This window comes from Ambystoma mexicanum, chromosome 6p (genome assembly GCF_040938575.1).
Source record: "Ambystoma mexicanum isolate Mex_15411 chromosome 6p, UKY_AmexF1_1, whole genome shotgun sequence".
NCBI lineage: Eukaryota > Metazoa > Chordata > Amphibia > Caudata > Ambystomatidae > Ambystoma > Ambystoma mexicanum.
Window position 1 is genome coordinate 190,221,634 of NC_090935.1, and position 26,525 is coordinate 190,248,158.

The following is a 26,525-nucleotide window of genomic DNA, read 5'->3' on the forward strand; positions in this document are numbered from 1 at the left end:
GCCACAGGTGCACGCAGCGGTCAACCGGCACAAAAACATCTACAGATCACATTTCATTGTCGCACTTCTTACCAAAGCCGCTCCTCCCTTCTCCAGCAATCCGAGGTGACCCCATTATGTTTCTTATTGTATTACTGTCTTTGCAGACACACAGACACATTGTGGCGTGGCTCCAACAAGACTCGCTACCACTGTCATCTTTTGTAAAAAGGAAACACATGAAAACAGCATCTAGTCCCAACGGTTCCAAGATATGTTCTTGTGTGCAACCCTACAATCACAATATTACCTACAAACCAGAGACCAAGGCAGTCAGTGGGTTAACATATGACGCTACGCACTAACACACAGTTCATGGTCCATCAGGCATGCAGCTATTACTACATTATCCTTCCAGCAAAGTGTTATCCTGTATGCTGCAACTAATACACACTACTTACATCTACTCTTAGTCCTCTTTCTACTCAGATATCTTGCACCTTACAGTGCGTGCCATGCCTTCCACATTCCAATAGACGGCTGGTGGACCACCTTTGCAAGATTACCATAAGCAACTTCTTATCCATCGTTATTATCTGGGCCGACCGATATGGCCCGGTATGTCCACTTGCGGTTCCTGCTATATGAACAAACCTGCAAACCTTTACTCTGTAAGCCATCCCAGAGGCACCAGATGCTACATTTGCTACCTTTCAAAGAAAATGTATTTTTCCACATGGGACACGAGAACAGAAGTACAGAATTGCACCAACGGAATTTCTCACTGGATTTTGTTTGCAAAAGAAAAGAGCAGTGAATGCACCAACTGGCACATTGTTGTTTGCATTCTGTGGCAAAATAAAGCACTTCCAACCACTCACTGGGTTGTTAGTAAAGTATGGAATGGTCTGCAACATATACTCTGTGTGCGCATGTCAGCTTTTGGTTTTGTTTATGTTGTTCATTTCCAGAGCTACATGCGCACATGACAGAGTGCGCTACGTTTGGCACACACATAAAATAAATACTTGGACTGCACGCTGTGAGGAACGACTGTTCACAAGTGAATTCACTGATGCCAGTGACTGCTGTGATGGTGTATGCGGCACACAGACATAGCTAACAGAAGTGATGCACACATTAAAATTGCACATGGTAACAGCTCCACCCACTTCTGTTGCCCATCTCAACAAGTACACCAATCAAAGGTAACAGTCTGATGGCCTGCCATCTTGTATATAGCTGTACTTAACAGCGTTCATAATGTTATCAGCTCCAAATGTATGTGTGTTGGACTGTACATTATCCATACTTTACATGTGTAATGCTTATTAACTCGTGTCATGTCGCACTACCTTCCTTAGCTCTCAAACTATAGGGTATTACGAGAGGTATACCACACTGTACATTAATTATGGCTTCTCAGTATGTGAATGGCAACATAGCCAATGACATTCACCATATTCAAGTGCAGTCACTTCACGCCACCTCTACTGGTGTGCCAACTGCAAAATGTCCTCCACAACCATGCTGTCACAGTGAGCACCCACAGGAGACATACATATTTCCAACCGTGTACGCTGCAGTTACATATCAGTAAAATAACTGACCCAAAGAAGGCAACATTCTGACACCTACTTCCAAACAATGTCCACATTGTTACTTCAAATTCCTGTAGCCATCCATACACGGCAATAGGTGGCTTGCCACTCCCAACACAACATGGTACACCGATTACAAAAATCCCTATACACGCCCCATCCCCAATAGCCTCTGAAGCACCTACCTCACAACTCTTAATATGTTAGTATCGGTGAACATGGGCTATGTCGCAAACGTTACGCAGTGAAAAAATACTTTCATGTCCTACTTTCTTACTACACTCCCTTAAGCAAAGCGTTGTTCACGTCCACTCCACTCCTAACGCAAATGTTGTCTTATCTCACCAATGCTCCTTTACGAACCGGACTATGTCCTCCACAGTGATTCTGCAAAGGCGGGAACTTTACAACACTTATAAATGTACAAGTGTACTGTGTGGCACAAGGTATGCTTATAATAACTTATGCAAATGACCTAATGCACATATGTCTGCAATCCACATACAAATATCACAGTACTCCCATACAAAGCAGCATTGCGTTGCCGGTTTGTTAGTAACAGGCTATTCTTTCACCACACCCACTGCAAATCAATAGACCCATGCATGGAAACATGTCACCACTTACCTTTTCTGTCCACACGTGCATATCGATTCAGTAATGAACCCAATCAAGGCAACTTTCTGTTACCTACTTCCAACCATTGCCCACCTTGTTATGTCCAAGGGCCCCAGACATGCACACAAGCCAGTATGGGTTTTGCAGACACAATACAACATAGCACTTCCGCTGTAAATATCCTCATATTGTCTCCAATGCACTCCCCTGCCCCAATGGAGACTCCACAAGTACCCACCGATAACGTATATGTGAGTACCTGCGTACAAATTCCTTCCATGTGCTAATGTCTGACTGACCTCCCTAAAACCAGGCTGTGCTTACGGCCTCCGCCCATACATCCAATAGCCTACTCCTTCAACACACCCACTAAAATGCAATATAGACATGCATGCTACCATGTGGCCATGTACTTTTCCTGACTACCGGTACGTATGGGTACACTAACAAACTCACACAACGCTACATTCTCCAACCTACTTCCAACCAGTGGCCAAACTATTACATGCAATAGCCCTAGCCATGCCCACAATCGAGTACATCTTTACAGGCACAACACACCATCATAAATCAACTGCAAATACCCTCATATTACCTCCAATTATATCCCCATCCCCAATGCACTCTACCTGGACTCAATGCACTCTTTCTACGCATGTGTACAATTCACACACCATTATCACAGTCCTCCCATCCAACCCTACATTGCATTTCAGATATTGTGCCGAACACCTATGCTACTCTTTGTACACATGGGTGCAATCCGCATACCAATATCACAGTACTCCCATACATTTCAGCATGTTAGTGCAGTTTGATTGCCAACAGCCTACTCCTTCGCCACTCCCACTGCAAAGCAACAGAGCCATTCGTGGAAACATGTGACTACTTATCTTTTTTGTCCACAGGTACAGATTGGTACAGTAATGACCCCTATCAAGTCAACATTCTATAACCTACTTCCAACCAGTAGCCACCCTGTTATGTGCAAGGGCCCCAGCCATGCACACAAGCCATTAGGGGTTTTGCAGGCACAACACAACATAGCACTCCAACTGCAAATATCCTCATATTGTCTCCAGTGCACTCCCCATCCCCAATGGAGTCTGGCTGCACTCACCCAAAAATTATAGTGACCTCTACAACTGCCCACCGATACAGTATATATGAGCATATCCGTACAAATTCCTTCCATTTGCCAATGTCTGACTGACCGCCCTATACCAAGGCTGTGCCCAAGACCTAGGCTCTAGGCTACATAGGCAGAGGTCTACGGCCTCTAACCATCGCGTACCTTTCCTGACTACTCGTACATATGGGTACCCATCCCCAATGGAGTCTCCCTGCACTCACCAAAAAGCATAGTCACCTGCACAACTGCCCACCAATATAGTATATGTGAGTACCTGCGTGCAAATTCCTTCCATGTGCCAATGCCTGACTGTCTTCCCTAAATCAAGGCTGTGCCCAAGCAGTAGGCTCTTTGGTACATGCCCATGCAGCTAATTGCCTAGTCCTACTACACACCCACTGCAGGGCAATAGAGGCATCCATGGTAACATTTCCCATAGTGCTTTCCTGCCTAGAATTACTTATAGCTACACTAACGGACCCAAACAAGTCAACATTCTCACACCTACTTCCAACCAGTGCCCACACTGTTATGGCCAAGGGCCGTAGCCATGCACATAAGGCAGTAGGGCCTTTGCAGGCACAACACAACATTGTACACCGGCTGCAAATATTCTCATATTATCTCCAATGCACTCCCTAGCCCCTATACAGTCTGCCTACACTGACCAACATATGATAGTCCCTTGTGCACCTAACCACCAATGCAGTGTATGTCATCAGCTGCGGGAATGCTCCCCATCACAACAGTTTGCTGCCACACAATGCTTCCATTTCTCCATGTCGTTATGGCCTCCCTTGCAGCAACGGTGTGCCCAGACTCGACCGCATACCTAAATGCTAAATGCCTCACTTCTCTCCCCTGCACGGGGGCATTACATTGCGAGGGTGGTGCCCAAGCCCTATGCTCTTTCTACATGCCATGGCCATGCTGTAAAAAGGCTACGTCTTTCCCACAACCACTACAAGCCAAGTCAGATAAGCAAGCGAACATTTCGCCACAAACCGACCACCGCAAAACTATGCAAACGCACGGAGTCAACATAACCACCAGCAGCTGTGTTCTACAGAAGAAAATGTCTTTGCTTCACCCTCTTTTCACCCAGCCGATGCTGCAAACCATGTTTTCCAACGCCTTTCGGTGCGCCAATATCCTCCGATACACCATGGCGGTGTTTCCCAAAAACGTTCACGCACAGCACGCTTCCCTCCAGCCAACTACCAGCCGCGTCCAATGTTTGCCGACATCACAGCATCCAGCAGGCCAATGAGACTTCAGTCCACAGAGCAAACAGCCTCCCTCACCCACAAATGCCTTAACAACACAGCTCCCCGTTATCTCTCAGACAAAATTACCAGATACAAGCCCAACAGACACACCAGAAATAGCAATGCTAACCTGCTCGCTGTTCCCAGTTTCAAGCGCACGAAAATGGGCGGCATCAGCTTCTAGGTAAAAGCAGCCCAACACTGGAACTCACTACCACCCTCCGTCAGAGCACCTCAAACCTACCACCAATTTAGGTGTAGCTACATCCAGTGGCTTAAGAACAAAGACCAATAATGACAGGCAATAATGACACCCTGCAACTACTACAAATGTATTCAACCTGTAGCTATGTCGTAATGTTACTCCGTATCCTTGTAACTGCTTCTACTCACTGTAACTGCATCTACTCACTATGCATAATAATGTAAATAATGTACAGTATTGTAACTAAGTTGAGAATATTCTTGTAATGCTTGCGCCCTCATACCTTCTGGTCCGGTGCGCCATATAAATAAATAAACAAACAATAAACAAACAAACAGGGAACTGAGTCTGCGCTGCGGACCCAGATATCACACATTTTTGGGGACGTGCATTTCAGTGTTTTGCAAAAAATGTACTTGTCCGATTTCTATCAAATACACAAAAGCACACTTTCTGACCAAGCTTCCGCTCCTGCCGCACATTTGGTGAAAATCCGTCCAGCCATGTACAAATATTTTCCACATTCAGTCTATGAAAAAAAAAAATGTTGGGACCCCCATACAACAACTTTGCCCCCCCCGCACGAAACCTCACCCAACTTGGCGAAACAATTCTGAGCCGGCCATATACTTTTAACGCAAAGTTTGGTGAGGGTTCTTGCAGGGGGAGCGAAGTTATTAGCCACCAAAAAGTGCTCTTCCTATGAGTTTAGAAACTACCGCGGGCCGTGTAATATTGGCGGCACAGCCTGCACTCTATTCACTACTTATAGCTTGCCTTATGATTACTTAGTCTACTTGTGTTACAGCATTTGTACAATTATAGAATGGCTTTGCATTTTCTTCAGTATTCTTCGCACATGCAACCTTCATTTTGCTCATGAAATGTTGCTCGATTCTTTACTTCGCCATCAGATTCCATGAGGTCTATGTACTCCCTTCATTGGTATCTCTTCTGGGTGCGTCATTTCTACTTCATGTGACCTCACCAGTCTTCTCTTTCATCTATCTTTACACTTCTTCCGGAACTTCCTTCAGAAGACTGTAATTTCTCTGCGAGTACTTCATATAGGGTTTTCTCAATGGATACCTTGTTTCAGGGACACTTCGAAGTATAGGTACCCTTATTGGCTTTGCGCATGTCGCAATGTCCGGTTTCCAACATATAGGTATAATGGGGGCGGGATTTCGGTAGAGGTACTTGGCTCCTCCTCTACAGAGGCATACACCTGCTTTGCTGTTAATAAAGACTTCAAATTCAATTTCTGTAGGAATTTATGCAAATATGATCTAAGATCAGTTGCTGGCCTTATAATGTAGTGTTCGGGGTCAGAATCTGGCTTCAACACTTGATTAAAACATTTGAGATTTTGGACAAAGCTATTTACCTCATGTAACTCAAATTATAAATGTATGTATGCATTTATTTATTTATTTATTGTGCATTTGTAAGGCACATACACATCAAGATATGTGTTTCAAAGCACCCACAGGGCAAATGGGGAGGGAAAATGGGAACAAAGCCAAATAGAATATAAATGATGAACAATAAATAGGCGGTCATACTAGGTTGTGTTAGCATTTGGAACGTGAAAGTGCAGAGAGAGGGAAGGGACAAGGGAGGGGGGTAAGTGCTAGGGGTCCACAGAGCAAAGTGCCAAGGAGTCAGTTGGGAGGACCAGTTAAGCGCAAGGCAGAGATCACTTAGTAAAGAGTGATCACCTGCCACTACAATAAGTGCATGCCTGTGAGACAACACAGGCCAGTGGCGGCCCAAAGGCAAGTGCTGAGAGAAGGCGGAATGCTGAAGGCAATGGGACGGAAGGCCACTACCCAGAAGAACACATCAGGGCCCAGGTCACCAATCACAGCGTCTGTGGGGTTTAGCACAGGAGGGAGAGGGGGAAGGAGAAGCAGAAAGTCTTGAGGAGTTTCCGGAACTTGAGGAGATCCAGCTCAAGACGGAGAGGAAGGGGGAGCTGTTCCAGAGGAAGGAGCCACCTGAGGAAAGACCCCAGCCACTACCTCGCTGCTTAGAGAATCGTTTGACACACAGAGAGTTGGAGTCGGAGGAGCGTAAAGGTCTGGAGGGAGAGTAATTGGTGAGAGTATGTTGTAGATAGTGGGGTCCCTTGCACCAAACAGCCTTATCAATGTTGCAGAGGGATTTGAATTTGATCCTTGCAGCAACTGGGAGCCAGAAATGTAAAATTGGAAAAATAATTTTACATTTTATCATCAAGAAAAGATGCTCTGGAAACCTAGCCCCAGTGACCTTATCCAACGCACCCTATTTCACACGGCATAATCTCAGGAGGGCAGCTCAGGGGCAACGTGCTTGCCTTGGAAACAAAACGCTGCAGAGCAACACATGCTTGATCCCCGGGTCCGCGCTTAGAAACCTATGGGCACGTTATAAATAACCAATTACATTACTAGGCTAGACATTTCCCCAGGGCGAAAAAACGTCTATTTTCATCCATTTTTGCAACCTTGCAATGTTTCTGCAAGTGCTATATCATGAACAATTGCATTTGCACTAATTGAGATTTGTTGCGCTATAGAGCTGGTAGGATAGCTCAGGGCCAATACCTTGGAAGATAAACAGCCTAGAGCAACACAGGTTCCAATCCTGGACTCGCGCTTAGAGATGTTTTATAGTGGTAAAAAAGATGAGTCCATTTGCTATAGTGCATTGTTTCTGCATTTCATACTTAACTAGCTCCCATACAGCGCTGGCTGTGGCTCTTTTACTACTGCATCCTCTGTAAACTGCTGCTGCTCTTTGGACGGATGACTGGGATTTATCAGACGCCTGAAATAAGCGAGGAGTTGGGAAAACAAAAATAAATATATAAGCATATAAACACTGCAAGCCGGCTTTCCAAAATGATTCGTTTTTTTTCTGTGACATCCAAGTCCTCTCTGCCAAGAGGCTGCTGCGTCGGCAAATGTAGCAAGAAACGGTCAAAGACGCTCGCCACAATAGGAGTGGGTATGAACATGTTCCCGCGCAGCACAATGCATCCATCCATTGTGTTGACAGCTCTCATCTTGCATGCCCGCCTAATGTACATCTGTTTAATTGAGCACAAAATAAGCTATGGAAACACTGCTCTCTGGAAACGAGCTACAGGGCTACTTACCACTGCAAACTCGCAATTGACACAAATCTGGCAGCATGCATACAGCAAGACAGAAGGTGCTTCTTTCAGGAGCGAATTGCTCTGTAAATTGTTAATTGGCTGGAATGTGTTTTGTTTAAGTTAGCAGCATTTTGATTATGCGTAAAGGAGGATAATATTGACCAGCTGTGGCTGAGTAAAGAGGCTGACCAAGCACTATTGAGAACGGTTGTGTACGCTGTGCTTTGCTTATATACAGTAAGTAACCAATTATAATCCCATTATACAGACCAATTACAGTCTTGCTCATTTATTTCTGGCGAAGTGGCTAAGAAATGAAACGTGTTGGATGGGACCTCCACCACGTGGTTAAACTGCTCTACTGTGCTCATTACTTCAGATGTCCTCCTTCCAGGCCCTCTCTCAAAAAAACTTGAATGTACCTGGGGTGATTTGAATTACCTGTATTTCTTTAAACTAGTATTAGTGTATTCTCTTAAAAAGAGATCAAGCGCTGGCACACATGCAAACTTTTCTCATTTTGTGCACATACTTTTTAATAGGCGCTACTGGATTTTCATAAAACATATTGGAAGAGGATTGTTAAGTTTGTTTAATATTGTGTACATTGTTAAAAAAAAAAACATATTACCAGCATCCACGAACATGTCTTAAAATGCAGATTGTACAGTGTGGGCGTATGTGGAATTTGACTACCTCCAATAGCACATTAGCTAAACGGCCTTCCGCAGTGAACAGAGCTAGACAAGCATTAAAGGTAGAAAGTATGTTCCAGGTTCAGGGACGCAATTTCACCAAAATGCTAGGGGGGCGGAAGTGACATCACACGACCCTTAACCTCCAATGACATCACAGAAAGTGATGTCATTTGACCCCACCCTGAAGTTAAAATATGGGAAGCGGTGGACCAAGACATTTCACCCCAACAAAACATGACGTGGCATCACATAGCATTGTTTCTGAGCACACTACGAAAATAATGGTTATGATATCACTGTGAATGCAAGCAGACATCCAAGGCCAAACGATATAAATGTGTTACTATATAGCACTTACGCTTAAGCCCTTCATATAGAACAAATATACATACAATATCACCCAAACTTTGTTGGTACTCATTTATCAACCTCAGCAGGATGAAAGGCTGCGTTGACCTTGCTCGGAGTCGAACCTGCAACCTGCAGATCACACACCCAATGCAGCCAGCGCTCAACCCACTGAGCTATCTTACCGGCTATAGCCATCCGAAAAACTAGCCACTCCAGAAACATAGAGCCACATGCTGATGGTCACAGCCCAGGAGTCTCTTTTGTGCATTTATTTAGGCAACCAAGAGAGACCCCTGGTGACCCCTAAATGACCTCCATGTGCATCTTACAATAGTTTCAAACTCTTGATTGCACCCAGAGGCGTAGCCAGGATTGTCTAACAAGTGGTGCCTATAGCTAATGTAGTTGTGCCCATCACAGTGACATTAACATCTGTAAATGGCCACACAGTGCTGCTGAGTGGGCATTTACAGGTTTTTGGGTAGGCCTTGCCCGCTCAGGCCGTACCATGTCTACACCTCTGAGTGCACCTGGATCATTCTGGACTGCTCTGTCATGCAACATCTCTGCATTACCTATCATAGGTGGTAATGAAGACAGACGAGGTGTTCTCTGCCGCTGTCAATAGAATTTATTTTGTACGTTAGATCCATAAAGACAACCATGCCGATTAGGATAGAGTTTCATAGTATTTGAGGGCTATCCAGGGAATTCTCTTTCCTTTTCCTTGGTCTCCTGCTTGTGTAAAGCAGTTCTTCCTGGTTTCAGATGGTTCTGAGATATGTTGTTTTCCAGGCGTAGCAGGTGAGTGCAGGCCCTCCTGGTCCTTGATAACATCCATTGGCCTTCTTTAAGAGCCCCCAAACTCCCAGATTGCGCCCTTCACACCCTGGCTCTCCCCATGGACTAATTTCACTGTTTCCCTCCTCCTGCCTCCCATCCCACCCCCTCTCCCTTGATTGTTCACTAGGACCGAGCTTGCCTGGCCCTTAGATCCGGCACTGCTCCCTGCACGCCACGTGTTTTTTCGTGGAGTAGCAGGTGAGTGCAGGGCCTCCTGGGCCTTGATAACATCCATTGGCCTTCTTAAGAGCCCCCAGCTCCCAGATCGCGCCCTTGACTCCCCGACCCTCTCCCCGGACTCATTTCCCCATTTCCCTCCCTCCTCCCAATTCCCGTCCCACCCCCCTCCACTGATTGCTCACTAGGACCGAAAATGCCTGGCAGTTAGCTCTGGCACTGCTCCCTGCATTCCATTTGATTTCCAGGCATAGCAGGTGAGTGCAGGCCTTCCTGGACCTTGATAACTTCCATTGGCCTTCTTTAAGAGCCCCCAGCCCCCTGATCGTGCCCTTGACTCCTTGACCCTCTCCCCAGACTCATGTCCCTGTTTGCCTTCCACCTCCCACCTACGATCCAACCCCCCTACCCTGAATGGTCACTAGGACCAAGCTTGCATGGCCCTTAGCTCCGACACTGCTCCCTGCACACCACTTGTTTTCCAGGCAGAGCAGGTGAGTGAGGGCCCTCCTGGACCTTGATAACATCCATTGGCCTTCTTTAAAAGCCCGCAGCCCCCCGATCGTACCCTGGACTCCCCAAACCTCTCCCTGGACTAATTTCCCCATTTCTCTCCCTCCTCCCGCCTCCCATCCTGCCCCCTCCCCTGATGGGTCACTAAGACCGAGCTTGCCTGGCCCTTAGCTCCGGCACTGTTCCTTGCACGCCACTTGTTTTCCAGGTGTAGCAATGGAGTGCAGGCCCTCCTGGGCCTTGACACCCGACCCTCTCACGGACTCATTTCCACCCTCCTCCTGCCTCCCATCCCATCCTCCTCCCCTGAATGGTCACTAGGACCGAGGTTGCCTGGCCCTTAGCTCCAGCCCTGCTCCCTGCATACCACTTGTTTTCCAGGCGTGGCAGGTGAGTTCAGACCGTCCTGGGCCTTGATAACATCCATTGGCCTTCTTTAAGAGCCCCCAGCCACCTGATAGCACCCTTGACTCCCCGACCCTCTCTGCAGACTCATTTCCACATTTCCCCACATCCTTCCCTCCTCGTGCTTCGCATCCCACCCCCGTCACCTGATTGGCTCAATCGCAGCTCTTAACTCACCTTCCCAGGGCAGCTCTCTGCCCATGCAGCCCTTGCGGCTAAGAACCCCAAGGCAAAGGGCAACCCCCACAGAGGCAACTTCAATCTGTGTCTGCAGGTGTCAGCAGGGGAAGCCAGTGGCCATCCGTCAACCAGCAGTGAATACCGAGGTAGGTGTGACCAGGGTGGGGAGTAGAGCAATCACTGTACCCTGGAAGCCCTGCCACACAGCAAACTAGGATATCAATACTAACCAGCTCCACAACTAGTGAGGGCTATGATTATTACCCGAGTGACATTAAGATAGTACTGTGAATATTAGCCTGTGGCACATTGGGATAGCACTGTGAATAGTGCTATCAGGCTACCCTCGGCCTCCTCCTCTCCTTCCCTCATCTCTGACTGTCTGTCTGCTATCCAGGAATGGTGTGCCGCCAATGACATCTGCCTTAATGCCAGTAAGACTGAGATTCTACTCATCGGCAAACCCACTCCCTCCTTCCCTGCAGCTCTCTGGCCAGCCTCTCTTGGCCCGCTTCCTGCTCCTACCTGCAAGGCAAAAAACCTCGGGGTCATCTTCGACTCCACACTCTCCTTCTCTCCTCATATATCTGACGTCTCTAAGAAGTCACACTACCAGCTGCACCTCCTCAGAGGTATTCTTCCCTTCCTCTCCTTCCCCCAGAAGCTCACTGTCTCCCGAGCCCTGGTTCTCTCGAAGCTGGACTACTGTAACAGCCTCTATCTTCCTGCCCCCACTCTCCGCCCTCTGCAACTCATCCAGAACACGACTGCGAGACTTGTCCTTGGCCTCGAGCCCAGGGACCGTATCTCTCCAAGAATGAAATCTCTACACTGGCTCCGAGTAGCTGCGAGAATTAAGTTCAAAACCCTCTGCATTGTCCACAAGGCCTTCTGGGGCCTGGGGCCTAAATACCTTCAACTCTCTCTTCCTAAATATCTTCCTTCCCGAGCCCTTCGCTCATCTGTCTCCAACTCCCTCAGGGTCAGCCGCCTCTCGAAGCAACGAGCTGGGGGTAGATCTCTCTCTACGGCAGGGGCCTCCCTCTGGAACAGCCTTCCTGCCTCCCTGAAACTTGAGGAGAACCATCTCCGGTTCCAGAAGCACCTCAAACCCTTCCTCTTTGCTTCTGCTTTCTCTCTCCCTCTCCCCTGCTAAATTCTTCACTGAAACTGCACTGAACCTGCACCTGGGCCACTCTCACCGACCTCTGTCCTTGGCCCAGCCACACTCCACATGCACTGCCTCCCTGGCAACCCCTGCACTGTGGGACTGTCTCTGTATCCCTACAGCCCCCCTTCCCAGCACTTGACTGCACTTACCTTGCACTTGCCACCAGCTGGCCCTATTTATTTATTTTTTATTCTACTTACCCTGTACTGCACTTCCCCCCCTCCCCTTCCCCTTGCACTTTTTCCCTTCCCCCTACCCCTGCACTTGCACAATCTAAATGACACCTGGCCTAGTAGGATCGTTGTCTGTCTTCCCCTTGTTCCCCCCTCCCTGCCTCGTCGCACCTTGAAACACTTGTGTATAGGCGCGTTACAAATGCCATATCATATCATATAATATCAATATTAGCCTGCACCACACTGGGATAGTTCTGTGAATATTAGCCTGCGCCACATTGGGATAGCACTGTGAATAATAGCCTGTACCACACTGGGATAGTAATGTGAATATTAGCCTGCGCCACACTTGGATATTACTGTGAATTTTAGCCTGTGCCGCGTTGAAATAGCACTGTAATATTAGCCGGCACCACATTGGGATAGCACTGTGAATATTAGCCTACACCACACTGGGATAGTATTGTGAATATCAGCCTGCACCACATTGGGATAGCACTGTGAATATTAGCCTGTGTCGCACCCTTAGAGAATTGTTAGTGTTGCCTTAGTCACATCTAGAGAGTGCCACATTGGGTTAGCACTGTGAATATTAGTCTGTGCCACACTGGGATAGTACTGTGAACATTAGCATGTGCCACATTGGGATAGCACTGTGAATATTAGCCTGTGCCAAAATGGGATAGTACTGTGAATATTAGCCTGCATCGCACCCTTTGAAAATTGGTAGTGCTGCCTTGAGTCACGTCTAGAGAGTGTCACCTTTGGATAGTACTGTGAATATTAGCCTGCATTGCACTCTCAGAGAATTTTTAATATTCCATTAAGTCACTTCTAGAGAGTGCCACATTGGAATAGTACTGTGAATACTAACCTGTGCCACATTGGGATAACACTGTGAATATTAGCCTGCGTCACCGTCGCACTCTTAGAGAATTGTTAATATTGCATTGAGTCACATTTAGAGAGTACCGCCTTGGTATAGTACTGTGAATATTAGCCTGTGCCACACTGGGATAGTAATGTGAATATTAGCCTGCGCCACACTTCCATATTACTGTGAATTCTAGCCTGTTCCGCGTTTAAATAGCACTGTAATATTAGCCTGCACCACATTGGGATAGCACTGTGAATATTAGCCTACACCACACTGGGACAGTACTGTGAATATTAGCCTGCACCACATTGGGATAGCACTGTGAATATTAGCCTGTGTCGCACCCTTAGAGAATTGTTAGTGTTGCCTTTAGTCACATCTAGAGAGTGCCACATTGGGCTAGCACTGTGAATATTAGTCTGTGCCACACTGGGATAGTGCTGTGAACATTAGCCTGTGCCACACTGGGATAGTACTATGAATATTAGACTGTTCCACATTGGGATAGTACTGTGAACATTAGCCTGTGCCACAATGGGATAGTACTGTGGATATTAGCCTGCATCGCACCCTTTGAGAATTGGTAGTGCTGCCTTGAGTCACATCTAGAGAGTGCCACCTTTGGATAGTACTGTGAATATTAGCCTGCATTGCACTCTCAGAGAATTGTTAATATTCCATTAAGTCACATCTAGAGAGTGCCACATTGGGATAGTACTGTGAATACTAACCTGTGCCACATTGGGATAACACTGTAAATATTAGCCTTCATCACACTCTTAGAGAATTGTTAATATTGCATTGAGTCACATTTAGAGAGTACCGCCTTGGTATAGTACTGTGAATATTAGCCTGTGCCATATTGGGATAGCACTGTAAATATTAGCCTGTGCTACAATCGGATAGTACTGTGAATATTAGCCTGCATCGCACCCTTTGAGAATTGGTAGTGCTGCCTTGAGTCACGTCTAGAGAGTGCCACCTTTGGATAGTACTGTGAATATTAGCCTGCATTGCACTCTCATAAAATTGTTAATATTCCATTAAGTCCCATCTAGAGAGTGCCACATTGGGATAGTACTGTGAATACTAACCTGTGCCACATTGGGATAACACTGTGAATATTAGCCTGCATCGCACTCTTAGAGAATTGTTAATATTGCATTGAGTCACATTTAGAGAGTACCGCCTTGCTATAGTACTGTGAATATTAGCCTCTGCCGGACTGGGCTAGTAATGTGAATATTAGCCTGCATCGCACTCTCAGAGAATTGTTAATATTGCATTGAGTCACATCTAGAGAGAGCAACATTGGGATAGTACTGTGAATTCTAGCATGTGCCACATTGGGATAACACTGTGAATGTTAGCCTCTGCTACCTTTGGATACTACTGTGAAAATTAGCCTGTGTCATACTCTTAGAGAATTATTCAAGTCACACCACCAGACAGCCTCAAACGTATACCGGACAAACTAACCTCATCCACACTAACCCAGCAAGAAAGCCAGACTAAGCACGAAAGACTAACTCTGCTCGATGACTACACCACGCCCCCAATCAAACAGAAACAGAACAACACCAATCACAAAAAACACGTACAATCGTACAATCGTACAATCATAACAAAATCCAGCCAACCAACAAAGCACTGCACGTGGTCTACCACCACTGCAACCGCAACCTCAACCACAAAGGAAACTCAAAGGAAATATAAACCTACCAATTTACAAGAAACATGACCGCGACAACCCAAACAAAAACCAAAAGGGAGAAACTCTCCGACATCTACCCAACAACCGACCACCAAATAACACAAAATGCCATGAAAACTAATAGGACCACGAGAAAGACAAATGGCAGAAAGAACAAACGCAACTGAAAGCCACCACAGATCCACAACTGTGGAACACACCCCCATCAACAAGAACAAAAACAGAACGAGTGCCGACAGAAGAGAAATGTCCCTATACCTAACACCATACCTCACAAACAACCACTCACCAACGAACGAATCAAGAAAGACCGACAACAAAATACAACCACATAGAAGAAGTACAGACAAAGCTAGAGGGACCAAGTACACGATCAACGCCCTAACGCCATATCTCATCAAGACAAGAGGACCCACCCTTCAACAGCCACAACATTTAGAAGAGGAACCTGACGAAAACAAAAACCTAAGACTTAACCTAGAAGGAGTGCCTGGCCCTAGGTGACGGATGGTGCACCGTCTATCTAATAGGGATAGGAAAGAAGGAGCTGTCCCTCAACCTTACTACTCAGTTAGAATTGATACATGATTTTTCCGTAGTTAAAAAAAAGCATAGAATAAACCATTTGCGTTGTGTATATTTTGCACAGACAAGACCGGGTATTAGATCTTGTTTAGATCACAGGTAACATGGGAGATTGGCTAAAACCTGGGGATTTTGTGCTGCTTTTATTCACCCATAGGGGTAAAACTTCCCAAAGCACAATTGGTCTGTTCTCCTGCTTCATAAATAAAAAAGCCTGTATAATCTGGGCAACCTTAAAAGGCTCACGGAATGTGAGTGGATCTTGATGTTGTGGTATAGTATCCCCCTTATTTGTCTGGGGTATCAAAACAGGTCACGGGAACACACGTTTCAAATCTAATTTAGTGCCATCTTCTTCAATTCCAATGGTTTGTCAATGGTGAATCCAATTCAGGCATGCATCTGTGTATAACAGATCAGGTAGGCTCATTTGTCCCATGAGAGCTGAAAAAGCAGCTGGCAGAGGGAGGTGAGCAGCGCTGTTATAGGGAAAAAAGTTCCTTGTTGTTCAAATGCCAGCTAGCAAAATTCTGCATCAGGTAAGCATCAGGTTAAATAGCAAATTGACAGTTGAGGGGCATCTAAGCATTGTTTCAAACATGTATCGGCCACCCAATCAGCAAGTGCCACCACACTGAATCTTTCCCAGACATCTTGCTTGGCTTTCACTCTGGTGTCCATTCAAGTTCGATTCCAGGCACATTTTTAGCATCCGGTCATATGTGGTTCTGGCAACTGCGTTCTTGCTCTCTGAGGCAGGCACAATCTTAGGCTGTTGGACTCAGTAATGGATTTTCACAGAAGTTGCCGGTGGGCCACCCATGGGATGCAGCAGCCTGTCGTTTAGCTATACTCGTGCACAAGATTTGACACCCACCAGTGGAGTACATGCAACCATCTGTAGAAGGAGAGGCACACAAAGATTAGGGCACAATGTGAACTTGCTAACCATGTTAAGTTTAAGACTTCACAAGGTCAGTTTGTGTCTCCTGGTGAGTCATATGATGAGGACCCAATGGGGAAAGTCAACAAACCAGTCAGGACCACGTTAAAAATAAAAGGATCTCACACCAGAGGTACGTCCTAGGCCATTCACTTATGAACTATCAAAAAAGCATACTCTGGTATTGTTGGGATGGACATTGTTCAGTAAGATCGATTGTTTTTCCATCACGCAATAGTCTATAGAACAATGCTGTTCTGGGCTAAATATTGTTCACCATTTTCATCCATGGAAATATTTGTTTTGATTTTAAACTACACATTTTTGACAATCCTCAGGTAAGGTATTAATACATATTCCAGAACATCTAAATGTTGATAAATTTCCATGTTTATTCATGGTATCCAATTCAGGGACACCCATGTGCATCCAGGGTGACATGAACACCATTAAACCATAGATATATCCATTATCTAGCCTTAAGCCATTTACATCTGTCATTTACAATGGTTATCCATCATTATATCATGGCCATTCATGGAATGTATGCATTGCAAAACTATGGCACATCTGCGGACAAAATGACCCGCCGCCTGCTCCAAAGGCAATACAGACTCACTGTCCTGACACTTTCCGATGTAACACTTAGGAATTACGCTTTCCACGCTGGGTGAACAGACATGTCTGCTCAGTATGAGTGTTGGGCTCTCAGCTTTGCTGCTCTTCATAAGGAGTCTCCAGTCTCATGCATCTGCATTTCTGCACATTGTGGTGCTTTCTCTATTGGTGAGGGTGGCGGGGCTGCCAGGTCAAGAACCTTTACAGTCTGTACGTCAATGTGCTGCGTTCAATTCATACTTTATTTTAAATATCTCATGCCGCCACCTCCATAAAGCACATGCCACTTTCTGAAAACTGGTATTTGTGCTTGATTGCAACTCTAGTGTCGCTGTTGGCAGCTTCACGTGCCAGTGACGAGTTATTGAGTAGGACACTGGGAGCATTCTTCCCCGCCTTGTAATCACGCGTCTTCTCATACATATGCAAACAACACTGGGCTTGTCTTTTGCCACCCATCACAGATATTACACAGCACACAGGCAGTGGCAGTAGCTGAACATATGGCTTAGCTCACAACAATGCATTTCTCATGTTCCTAACACATGCAGAGGCCCACGGTATGCTAGTCGATTAGCTATGCTCTGACATACATTCATGGTGTGACATTTTAATATAATGCATGTATGGGTTGAGTGACACCTCGGCAAGTATTCGTCTAAGGCTGGCAAGTAATCTCCACTCAGGCTTGCTTACTAAGCTCACAAATCCCAGGCTCATATCTGCTGTGTTCTACTTAATTAATTTTTCTTGAATTAATTGTGTCTAATTAATTGCTCTGAATTAATTTCCCAGTTATATACGGTGCATGTATTACTGCTCATGTAAATAATATTAATTCATTTTTAAATTTACTATACAATCACTCATGTTAATTATCTTAATACCCTTTCCTATACACATGCACAGCAGACTGCCTTTCCCCATTCCCTAGACTGATGTTCATTTAGCTCAGGGCTAAATCCTCCAAAAATGTTCAATACTGCACTAGCAAAAGGCATTTACAACACGGCCTCAGTTGTAAGCAGGCATTGGCAAAGCCCAATAGCTTTGCCTTTTATATAGGGACATTGTTTGCTAGCTTCTAATTCTAAGAGAATTTGGTCGCTTCTGGCATCCTATGCCAGGCATCGCTACCATTTGTGAGCTATTCCAATCGCATGCAAAGTCATACAATTATTTGGTAGGTACTTACTCGAGGTTATCTGGTGCTAGCATCCTATGACATGGTATTCATATCAAGTCAGTTTGCCGTCCATGTAATGCCCCAGACGAAAACCCCAATAGTGTTGCTCACCCCCTAAGGGATTAGATGGTGGGGGAAGGGAGGGGTAAGCCTAGTACAATGGCTGTACCCCCTCTAAATAAATACAAAAAAACCAAAGGGATTTTTATCAGTCATGTGAAATGCGTGGTAAAAGGTTGAATCATTGGCATTCTGTTTACTAGCTACTTTGCCATCTTGTGCCAAAGCTCACCATCATTTGCCTGTCACTGACATCATGAGCTTAGGTTATTTGCAGCATTTGTTCAGCAATAAGACCAAGAACATCTCAACATTTGTCAGGAATTGCTGAAATATACTAGGTGTTGTCATCAAATAGCCTGGTATTCACATCATGTAATGAGTATTGACACAATGTGCCTAGTTTTGCCATCATTTGCTTCGATATTTGTGCCATTTGTTAGGTATTACCATCAATTTCCAGGTAATCACAGTTAATGTTCTGCTATAGGTTGCTAAGCGACTCAGACCTCATACCAAGGACTTCCATCATATACCCATTTGCAGTCCATATTCAGAGACTTAGCATCAAATACAAAGCTATTCAGACCATATGCACCATCAAATATCCTAGAACATGTAGTGAACCTCCATCACAGGCAGTCCTGTTTTCTTTCGCCCATTCAGTGTTGGATTCTCCCACACCAGAACCCTCGCTGAGTTCCACCATCACCCTCACCACTCCAGTTGTCTAAGGGCAGCCCAATCAAACCTTTTCAAGTGATTTCTTAAAAGGTTGTTTATAGAATCTTAGAAGATTTGGTAGGCAAGACCTGCAGACAACCAGGAAATAAAAAACACTCTTCTAAGGAAAAAGGTTTGGTGCACCTCTTTGCAAGGAAAACAAGATATATTGTGTATACAAAATGGAAAAAGGTGACAGAAAGTCCCATAGAACCAAACTGACACAGAGCTCTCTGTTAGTTCAAAGCAGTCACAGTGTTTTCAAGGGAAGGAAGCGACACTCGTGAAGTAAACAATATACAGTGTTAACCCCCAACCCTCATTGGCTACCACCTATATTCATACTACCAGTCCCCTATAGTGCCTTGACTGATTGGGCACATCGTTATCTACCCCTGCCCTCTAACTCATGGTCCTCCTACTTCGTTACCTTAGTTCCAAGCTACCGGATTGGTGAATTACCTGGAATGTTACCCTGCCTATTGGCTTAGTCATGTGTTGTGCACCTGGTCGTTAACCTGAGCTCAGTGGATAACTCTGAGGTCAAATTGTCTCCTTGCATTAATAGTATGCTTCTCTTGATACCCGATATACAGGTGCTACCACCAACCCCCATAGCCCCCCCGGCTCTGGACTAGATTTGTTGGCATTGCCTCTTGCTCCTCGTATCACAAATCACAAAATGTTTCACTCCTCGCCCCCCTTATCAGCTGCCCCCTCCTCAGAGCACCTTCTGACTCTCCCGAAGACGCCACTAATCAACTGAATTCTGATGAATTTAGGCAGTCTGTTTATGGTCTGGCAGTTCAAATGAGATGTCCATTGTTGTGGGGGGCAGTAGTAGCCCCTAAATCTAGACAGAGCGTTTTGGCAGCTTGGAACCTCTACCATGGCTCCCATGAGTTTGTCCTTCAGGACGGGCGCAGCCCTACCCTTGCTTGGCCATTGACATTCTATTCTGGTTTTGCAGGCCTACAGCTTGATACAATAAACTTTTATCTGTTCAGCGTGAATGCCACTATTCTTAGCTCAACTGGTGGGGCTTGAAAATGGGAGATGATTCAACTCTTCATCATACCGTGCTGCTACACTTCCAACAGGGAATGCAAAATGCTAGACCTGACTTTGAATAGGGCAGTGCTTTGGTATTTCTCGCACCAGGGCCAGGTGTTTACATCATCAATGTTATAAACTATATTTTTACTACTGTTACACAATATCACCCGTGTCCTATACCTGTGCCTATATACACTTGCATAACTACTACAATACAACTTTTGGTGTTGTCTGTGGCATTAGAAGGGATGCAATGAACACTTATGTTTTTGTGTACTAGAATATCTATCTGGAATTGCTTTCAGTAGTTTGGAGGATTCTTCAGACAAGTAATTTGATCGCTTTTGTTTTATTCTTCCGATTGAGTGTTTCTTTGTCTTTACATGTGGAAGTTGGGTGGCACCAGCTCTACTTTTGACATATTTGCTACAGGAACCACTAAAAGAGCTGAATGCAGGGTTGTTAGTGAACAAGTTCCTCTCCATGATGGTGGCATGTGCATGTACGCTCGCTGGTCGCACACCTAGAAGATGTCCTCAAGAGCCACTGTACCTTTGCTGATGTCAGGAATATACAGTGTTTTATTACACTTGCTGTTATTTCCCACAGGAACAGTGCATTGTCCTCGAAAGCAAAATGTATATTCGTCTGCTGCCTGTACTTTCACTCGAGTCCCTTTTGCTTCAATGCACATTAAATTTGACACTTACGTGGCCCACATGGTGAGGCAGTACTTGTTTAAGTTGCATATTATTTCTTCATCGACCCCCACCAATCTATTTAGTCCATTTGGCACTGTGATAGTAATGAAGCATGTTCCAAGGACACGTATTACGAGTTGTACTTGTTGACAAATATGATGAAAAATATGCAAAGGATGAAAAGGACCCACACTGCAAGGAACACCCATTGCTAAAGATGGAAGGGGTGCTGTTTGTAGCCAACAGATGGGAGGAGTCAGCAGTAAGCTGTGCTGCATAGGGGTCGGTGGGGGTCGATGATAAATAATATCCCCCTGAACAAGGAAACAAACTAAAGGGATATTTGACACAATTACAGCACTATTACATCAGGGGATTATAGTGCCATCAGAGTCCCCATGCAACACGGCCATATATCTGGTGTAGAAATCAAAGGTGTCAAACTGGAGAATGATTCAGGATTTACGCCTTTTAAACAAAATAGTACAAGATGAATTTCCAGTAGTCTCCCTCCAAATGCATCCACATTTTCAAAACCTCACTGCATGTGTTTACCTATCACAGTAAAAGATTACCGCACACCAGGCTCCCATATGGGTACTGTGAATTCCCCAGCATTTTCAATAGGGTGCTCCCCGCTGACTTAGGGAACATACAGGTGCCCATTATCATAAACCCATATGTTGAGGATTTGTTGGTGTGCAGTGCGACTGAACAGCAGTGCAGGGTGGACTCAATCACATTGCTGAATCTGTTGGCAGACGAAGGTTACAAGGTAGACAAGGCCAAAATGCAATATTGTCAACAAGATGTGTTATATTTAGGACAACGTTTTCCATTGATGGTAAAAGAGTTACACCTGAATGTGCTGATGCAGTGTGCAGCACAGCACAGCTGGTGACAGTTAAAGACATGGGGTTGTACAGCTATTGCAGGGTATGGGTATTTGACTACACCACATACAAAAGGCATTTGCTACAAGGGCTGAAGGAAGCTCAAATAGCAATATGCCCCATCGCATGGACAGAAGAGACAAGCACATGTTTTCAAGCACTCAAAGACATCATCAGTTTTAGCAACCCCCAACTACACACATGAATTTTATGTTTTCCCATTCAGACAGACTAATGATGACAGCAATGCTAATACATAAAAGTACCATGGCCCACAAACCTCTAGCCTATTATAGAGGGATGTTGGACTCAGTAATCTAGGGTTTGTTCCCATGTAAACAGGCTTTGACAGCAGCTGCCATTGCCATAGAAAATCTGCCACGATCACTATGGGGTGTTCAGTAAAATTATATGAGCAGTCAAAGTCCACACTGACTACACAAAGGGCATCCAGCTATGAGGTGATTTTATCAAGTCCCTACATCCACATTGTGAGGTGTAAGGTGGTTAACCATGCCACATTTTGGATAGAACTGATCACTGATGGTGATGAAGTACATGACTTTGTCACTTATGAGGGCCCCAAGGATGATATACTTAAGGTAAGGGACTATACCCTTGAAGATGGTGAGGTATTTTTCATTCATGGTTAAGCAACTGTTGACCAGGAGACAGGTTAAAGGCATACAGTGTGGCAGTGGTCTGCCTAGTAGAGGTATTGGTACAAACAAGATTGCCCATGCTCTACTCTGCCCAAGCTGCAGAACGAATTGCCCTAATCGAAGCATTGGGGACATCCCAGGGATCGCAAGTGTCAATATATTCTGATTCAGCATGCGTCACTACTACTGTACATTAAGGGATATCCTGATTGAAGAGGAGGGGGTTTCAGAGGGCTGATGGGTCCACAGTGCAATATACAGCCCTGTTAGGCTGAACTATGCTCACTTGCGGCCTACACTTGTCACAGTTGTCAAGTGCGCCACACACCATAATAACACAAACCTAGTTTCCCTCGATAATGAAGCAGCAGATGAAGCAGCCAAAATAGCAGCATATCTTCCAGTGCCAGACATCACGGCCTACCCAGAAGTACTGAGTTTTAGCCCAGATCATAGAATTGCAGGGATAGGCACCCCAAGAAGAGAAAGTATTCTGGCAAAAGGGGTGTCTGCAATCACCTACTGACCTTATCTGGAGATAGGTCATCACAGGTAAAGTAGTAATGCCCAGACAGTTGGTAATGGTTGTCTCCGAGCAGCGGCATCCCCCATTGCATATGTCCAAGCAACACATAGCTGCAGATATACAGGAGGATTGGTTTGTGCCAAGCCTGCAGGAATTGTTGAACATTTTTGTTGCCAACTGCACTATGTGCCATATTTAGAACACAGTGCAAACATTGAGGACACTGTGTGGCACACTACCCCGCCCCATTGGAACATTCTGTGAGAACCACCTAGTCTTTGCCAATATGGGAGAGTGGTGCAATTATGAACTGTACCTCTTTGTTATCGTATGCCTGTTCTCCCAGAGGGTTGAGATTGGGCCATGCGCACATCCAGACGCTAAATCAGCAGCCGCATTTCTTTGTTCAAGAAGTATTCCCCCACTGGGGAGCGTCTGCCATACTTAACTCAGACAATGGCAAGCTGTTTAACGAAATAGCTGCATTGTTAGGCATTCAGCATAAAATGTGCTCCATTTACCATCCTCAAGCTAACAGCTATGTCGAGAGGATGAGTACACTTTGGAAGTGGAAATTATCAAAGTTATGTGTGCCCCACAAAAATAACTGGGTTCATTGTTTGCCACCGGCCCTGTTCAGTTTGAGGATGTAACCCTGTAAAGATCATCACCTATTCCCTCCCAAAATCGTGATTGGAAGGAGAATGCACATGCCAGTTTCACCCATATGTAGTTCATCTGATGCGCACAGGGCAGCGACAATTTTGGGGGAGGAGTTTACAGGGTATTTGCATCAGTTAACCAGATGCATACAAGTTCTCTCTTGACAGATAGCACCAAGAAGACAAGTGGATGAAAGCACGGCTCCCCCCACTGCAAGCTTGCCACTGGTGCAGCTGTTCCTAGGAGACATCATATACGTTCAGAAATTCATCAGGTGCTAGAGTCAGTGTAGGTGTAATGGCCTTTTTACAGTGGTTTATGCCACCCCATTCACAGTGAAAGTAATGGAGTTGCGGTATTAAGTGCACCTTTTTGAAGCTCCCCTTTGCTAGATGTACAACTACGATGTGAATAAATAAATAACTGTTTGAGCATCATTATTTTACTGTGACTTTCGACAGACAGCATTTTCAGTAAGTAATGTGTTCCACTTTCAAATCAGTGTTTATTCAGTGGCATAAAACGTTTGTTTTATATACACACCATGAACAATACTGTGATGACTGCATGGTTGTCTTCTGGCCCCCTACAGGTTTCTTCTCATCACAAGCATTGTGTGATGATGTCTACAATGTACATATGTTTAGGTTTTGTTTTAGGATTGGTGTATATAGCTTGAGTGAGGTTATATGGTGGGGTCATATAAAGGGGGGGGTGTATATGGTGTGTAGAAATTAATACATTTCAAAATTATATTTTCCAAAAATGACGTGGACACCATGCAAAAAACTCAGATAATAGATAATTACACCTGGGTCAAAAGACAAAGGGGTTGAAGGAGAGAGGTAATATGACCAATATAAAGGGGTAGTGTTTGACACAATGACCAATGTGCACTATCCAGAAATTCATGGTACAGTCACATGCGCTCAGTGGGGAAGCAGAGGTCAAATGGGAGCTCTTACATTTGCTCTCTCATCCCTCATGCGTCAGGGGCGTCCAAGATGTTAGTACTCCAAGAAATGCCACCTCTGGTAGCCCAGTGTTGAGTCCATTTGCCACTGTGATAGGTATGAAGCATTTTCCAAGGACAAGTATTACGAGTTGTACTGGTTGACAAATATGTGTCATGATGCCTACCTCTAAGGAGCCAGGCCGGGCCCAGCAACCCCAGAGGCAGACATCATTTTCCCCAGGGAAGTCTCAGCGGGCCCAAGTCGGGGCCCTTTGGACTCAGTCCTGGCGTCTTAGGCGCCAGGCTCATAGCGGACCCCAGTCCTGGCGCCTTAGGCGCCAGGCTCATAGAAGAGGATATGTGTTTAAGTGCTTGGGTGCACACTTACCTGATGCAGACCTTGCTGCTTCATCCAGGCCCTCTTGAGGCCTGAATGGGACTACTTAACCTGTAGGACTACTTCACCACCCGGGTGTGGTCGGGGAAGGATACATACCTGATTGGTGGAAGGATACATACCAGGAACTTCTTCCAAGGCTATTTAAACCCCACCCGAACAGCCACACATGCTTCGCGTTGTTCTGCACTTAGCAGCTGGACGCTCACCGTGTCAGCTCCTGCATCCTGACTTCAGCCACGCCTGCCAGCACCCTGGAACACCTGCAAGGGGAGAAAGGAAGAGAATAGGAGAAGAAAAGCCCTTACCTGCTAAATCTGCATCCCGGAGTCATTTCTCCAACGGCCCTGAAAAGGAAGACATCATTTTAAAGGCATTTCGTTTCGATCGCTGCAGCGCTGCATTTTACTCACCTTTGCAAGGCGCTTCCATCTTCAGCAGCGATCTTCCGGATTCAGCTACGCCCCGGCGCCTAGAGGAAAAAAGACAAGAACAAAGGTGAGAGGGAGAAAAGGAATAAGGAAAGCTCAGTTTCCTTTTAAGTCTTACCTGTTGGATTATTCCCACTGCATTTCGGGTCCTGCCGCTTCCTGGCATCTCCGGACCCCGGCCCCTATGGGGAAAAAAGACAAAGACATTGAATGAGCGAATGCAAAGACATTACCTGAGCGCTCATCCAGAACTGTTTCACTTCGGGTCGGCGCCATATCTCCGGCACTCCGAACCCCGGCCCCTAAGGGGAAAAAGACATAAGCATTAGCGCTTGCTGCAATTAGACAACGAACATTATTATTAAGCTTGAACTTTTGAACAGAACTTTTACAGCGCCTTACCTGAACAGTCAAGCTTACCTGAACTCCCATCAATCCTCAATCCAGTGAAGTAACTGGGTTTCAACGCGCCCCTGCATCAGAAGCAGGATGGAGAGCTCATCCTTCCAAACCCTAAGGTGAGGCTTCACGGGGAATCGTGGAGGAGGTATCGTGGAGGGTTGGAAGGGAGTGGGAGGCTTGAGCATTGTTCCACAGTTGGTAATACTCCCTTTTCACGCACAGGAGGGTATCCAACGAGCCAGGGAAGCCAGAATAGAGGGGCCCTTCCTGTCCATCTTCAGAGTTCTGCGCCTTCGACGCCGCGCCTCCGTGGGAACCAGGTGAGCGTTACAGAACGCGAAGCCTTACCACAATTTCCCACCTGGGCGCTATGGAGACTTCCGAGACAGATCAGCTGGCCCATCTTTTAGGGGAATTACGGGCAGAAGTGCACTCAGCCCGCCAGGAGACTAATGCTCTCAGAAGGGAACTAATCCTATCCAAGGAAAGAACTGATGATCTGGCCAAAAGGTTATTGCAGGGCCAGGCAGAGCACACTCCTTTACCTGTTTCCGGAGATATTTCTACAACAATGGGTTCGAATAACCCGGTACAAATCAATCTACCTGGACACATGCCTTTGGCCCCGCCGGAACGTTTTGCGGGGGATCCCAAGAAATATGCCGTTTTTA